Below are 4,982 nucleotides of genomic sequence, written 5' to 3'. Positions count from 1 at the left end.
TGCAGTATAATGTGGATAAATGTGAGGTTATCCACTTTCGTGGCAAGAACAAAAAGGCAGATTATTATCTCAATGGTGTCAGATTAGGAAAAGGGGAGGTGCAACGAGACCTGGGTGTCCTTGTACATCAGTCACTGAAAGTAAGCATGCAGGTAGGTACAAAAGGCAGTGAAGAAAGCTAATGGCATGTTGGCCTTCATTGTGAGAGGATTTCAGTTTAGGAGCAAGGGGTCCTACAGAAGTTATACAGGGCCCTGGTGAGATCGCACCTAGAGTATTGTGTGTAATTTTGATCTCCTAATTTGAGGAAGTACATTATTGCTATTGAGGGAGTGCAGCGTAGGTTCACCAGGTTAATTCCTGGAATGGCAGGACTGAAATATGATGAAAGAATGGGTCGACTGGACTTGTATTCACTGGAATTTAGGATGAGAGGAGATCTTATGGAAACATATAAAATTCTTAAAGGATTGGACAGGCTAGATGAAGGAAAAATGTTCCGGATGTTGGGGGAGTCCAGAACCAGGGGTCACGGTTTAAGAATAAGGTGTAGGCCATTTAGGACTGAGATGAGGAAAAACCTTTTCGCACAGAGTTGTGAGTCTGTGGAATTCTCTGTCACAGAAGGCAGCAAAGGCCAATTCACTGGATGTTTTCAAGAGGGAGTTAGATTTAGCTCTTAGGGCAAAGGAATCAACGGATATGGGGAGAAAGCAGGAACGGGGTACTGATTTTAGATGATCAGCCATGAAGGGCCGAATGGCCTACTCCTGCACCTATTTCTCTAGGTTTCTATATTTTATAATTAAAACAAAGTGCCAGAAATGCAGAACAGTCTGATTATGTGGAGACACAAGAGACTTCAAATGCTGGAATCTCGAGGAAAAAAACAAACTGCTGGAGAAACTCAATTGTATATGTTGGTAAAGTTACGTTTCTTGTTGATAGCCTTTAAGCAGAACTGATAAAAATGAGAGGCAAAGATAGATCAGCCATGATTGAATGGTAGGTGGACTTGACGGGACGAATGGCCCAATTTTGCTCCTTTGACTTATGCAAAATGCCACTAACTTCTGGTGATGAATGTATGGGCCTTAGTTCAAGAAACATTTCTAAAATCAGGATGTCCATGGAAAAAGAAGATTTTTAACACCTGAAAACTGTAGACTGTTAAAGTGGTGAAAGCTATCAGAAAAGATTACAGATAAAAATGGAAAATGCTTAAAGGCTCAGTGGGTCAGGCAGCAGTGGAGAGTGGCCTGAAATATTAACTGTTTTCCACTCCAGATGCCTCCAGAACTGCCGAGCATTTTGATGATTTTCTGTATTTATCTCAGGTTTCTTGCATCGCCATTTTGTTTTCATTCTTTGGAGAAACCATACATGTGGGTCACAAAGGAGTTGACAGAGTAAGAAATGGCTTGAAAATGGATGCCCCAGAACTGTTTTTGTGGAGAGGTTTAAACAAATGGTCTTTCCTGGGTTGGAGAATGTCTTGAGGAACAAGACCCACAGGGAAGGTCTGGAAAATGGTGGCATGTTGTTTAATAGTGGGCTTGAAGTCCATGTCGAAGAGGAAGGGCAGTCAAATTGAGGCACTGAAAGACTGCACATGCTGGAATCTGGAGCTAAAACATGATTTACTAGATAGTCATAGGCGCAAGGAACTGCAGATGCGGGATTACAAAGAAAGACTCAATGTGCTGGAATAATTTAGCGGGTCAGGCAACGTCTCTGGGGAACATGGATGTGACATTTTGAGTTGCGATCCTTCTTCAGTCCTAACCTGAAATGCTCCCTATCTGTGTTCTCAAGATGCAGCCTGACTGGCTAAGTTCCTCCAGCGCTTTGTGTCTTTTCACTAGATGTACTCGTGGTTCCAGTAGCTTCTGTGGAGGAAAGTGGGCAGTCATTGTTTTGGGTCAAGATCCTTCCTCTGGACTGAAAGAGTGAAGGGGAGATAGCTGGTATATAGAGGTGAGGTAGGTAGGGCAAGAGCAATAGCGGGATCCAGGTGATGAAGGGTGGATTGGTGGATGAGGTCAGGTGGGGAAGAGATAGGTGGAGATATAACAGAGGTTGGGACTTGATTGTTGGAGGGAACCATGGCTGCAGATGAAGGAATGTGATGGGAAAGGAAGGTGAGGCTTGGGACCAGATAACAGCAATGGAAAGGACAAAGCTCCAGGTGGCCATGATGGACAAAGTGTAGGTGCTCAACAAAGTGGTCCCCAAGTCTCACTGAAGTAGAGAAGGCTACGTCAAGATCGCCTAATGCAATAAGCATGGCTAAGGTGAACCTCTGCCTCACCTGCAAGGGATGTTTGGGAGCTGGATGGTGGAGAAGGTGGAGGTGTGGGGATAGGTACTACATCTCCTACCGTTGCTGGGGAATGTATATAGGGAAGACGAGCAGTCCGTGATGGAGACCTGTATATGCTTCATGGTTACAATTATTAATGATACATTGCTGGTTTATAATTACATACTAAGAATAAACACATTTTATTTTGTGGTTAGACACAAACTGCTGGAGTAACTCAGCAGGACAGGCAGCATCTCTGGAGAGAAGGAATGGGTGATGTTTCGGGTCGAGACCCTTCTTCAGACTGATGTCAGGGGAGAGGGAGACACATCAAGAGTCAAGTCAAAAGAGTTTTATTGTCATGTGTCCCAGATAGGACAATGAAATTCTTACTTGCTGCAGCACAACAGAATATGTAAACTTAATACAAAACGGAAGATAAAAGTTCTGTGTGTCTATAGACCATATATACACAATAAATAAACAGATATAGTGCAGTAATGATAATAGACTGTTATTGTTCAGAGCTTATCTGTTGTTGTGTTTAGTAGCCTGATGGCTGTCCTGAACCTGGATGTTACAGTATTCAGGCTCCTGTACCACCTTCCCGATGGCAACGGTGAGATGAGTGTGTGGCCAGGATGGTGTGGGTCTCTGATGATGTTGGAAGCCCTTTTGAGGCAGCGACTGTGATAGATCCCCTCGATGGTGTGGAGGTCAGAGCCGGTGATTGACTGGGCAGTGGTCACAACTTTCTGCAGTCTTTTCCGTTCCTGGAAGTTGCTGCCCCAGGTCACGATGCAGCCAATCAGCATGCTCTCTACTGTGCACCTGTAGAAGTTTGAGAGAGTCCTCCTTGACATACCGACTCTCCGTAATCTTCTTGGGAAGTAGAGACGCTGATGTGCCTTCTTTATAATAGCGTCAGCGTGCTGGGACCAGGAAAGATCTTTGGACAATAGGACAAATGGAATGGAGATCAAGGAAAATGTAGAATAGACCATTGTTAGCTGGGAGAAGGAAGAACTTCTTCATATACATACCTTGAGGAGATTTAGCAGTGGGACAGACAAAATGTGTTGGAAAGAACTGCAGATGGTGGTTTAAATCGAAGGTAGACACAAACTGCTGGAGAAACTCAGCGGGACAGGCAGCATCTCCGGAGAGAAGGAATGGGTGACGTTGCGGGCACCTTATTTCGTAGTTAGTTGCAAAGATTATATAAGGCTCCTGCTCTGGTATCTTTGGTTAGTTGTGTGCGAAACGCATTCCAGAGTTTGGCAGTATCTGGTTCCACATATCTCTCAACAACATGAGTCATTCACCTTGTGATCGTCCCTCCTTTGTCAGTGGAAAACATCTAAGCGTGTGGAATTACCTGTTCTGCAACAACTGGAAAAAAAAACTTGTTGAAGAAATATGCGGCGTCTCCCTTGACAGCGGTGTAGCAGCCAATGAGTTTCAGGTGGGGAGGAGAGGCCAGGACACAGAGTCCATTTACGCGCAGATGAAAATGAAGTAAGGGAACAAAGTACAGTCCAAAGATACTATGGTCTTTGGTATAGCCTCTTTGCTCAATAATAAAAACAACTCATTAATTTCGCCTGATGATTGCAGTGAGTGGCGATGCCACACAGGAGTGGACATCCAGTCCAAGCCTCATCTCAACCTAAAACATCTCACAGCAACCCTTGATTGGCAGTGGAATTGGCCAATAATTCCTCCATTTGTTTTGGAATTGCTTTGTCTCTTTTTCAAGGAGAAAATAGTCATTGTGATCGAAGGGAAAAGTCAGGGGGCGATTTAAAAAAAAAAAGTTAACACTCACTGGGTTGTAACAGGGACTTATTTACCATCGCCCGCCGGGGGCTTTGACTGACATCGGGAGGAGAATGAGGAGAGCAGGGGAGAGATAAGACTTTGCCTTCCATCACAGTGAGGAGGAGATTCACTGTGATGGATGTTTGTGTAAATTGTGTTGTGTCTTGGTTCTTTTCCTTGTGAGTATGACTGCAAAAACCAAATTTCGTTTGAACCTCAATGAGGTTCAAATGACAACAAATAAATGGTATCATCATTGTATCATTATGTTGGCCGGTGTGGGCAAGTTGGGCCGAAGGGCCTGTTTCCACACTGTATCAGTCTAGAGTCTGTAGTCTACACTTCATGATTGAGTCTACATAATACGTCGAATGTGTGTAGTCTACCTTCATACATGTAGTAGGGATTCTTGACGTGAAATGAAGAAGAACCTCGGTATAACTTTCAGGGGGGGGGGGGGGTGGGGTGCAAGAAGAGTGTGGCTTTGGTGGCTGAGTGTGGACTTGCTTTGTGTTGCTGTGGTGGCGGATCAGGTGCTCGCTGCCGCTGCCGCCGCTCTCTCCCAGCGCTGGGGGGGAGGGAGGGAGGGATGGAGGGAGAGAAGGAGGGATGGAGGGAGAGAAGGAGGGATGGAGGGAGAGAAGGAGGGATGGAGGGAGAGAAGGAGGGAGAGAAGGAGGGAGAGAAGGAGGGAGAGAAGGAGGGAGAGAAGGAGGGAGAGAAGGAGGGAGAGAAGGAGGGAGGGAGGTGAGGGAGTGATGGACGCGGGTCCCGGCCCATGAGCGGCGGGGCTAGCCGGGCTCCACCAGTAGGTGTGGGGTGGGGCGGAGGCGGGCACTCGCCATCCTTGCCGGGG

Source organism: Amblyraja radiata, chromosome 3 (genome assembly GCF_010909765.2).
Source record: "Amblyraja radiata isolate CabotCenter1 chromosome 3, sAmbRad1.1.pri, whole genome shotgun sequence".
In the NCBI taxonomy this organism is placed as follows: Eukaryota; Metazoa; Chordata; class Chondrichthyes; order Rajiformes; family Rajidae; genus Amblyraja; species Amblyraja radiata.
The sequence above is the reverse complement of the archived record's forward strand: the minus strand, read 5'-3'. Positions refer to the sequence as shown.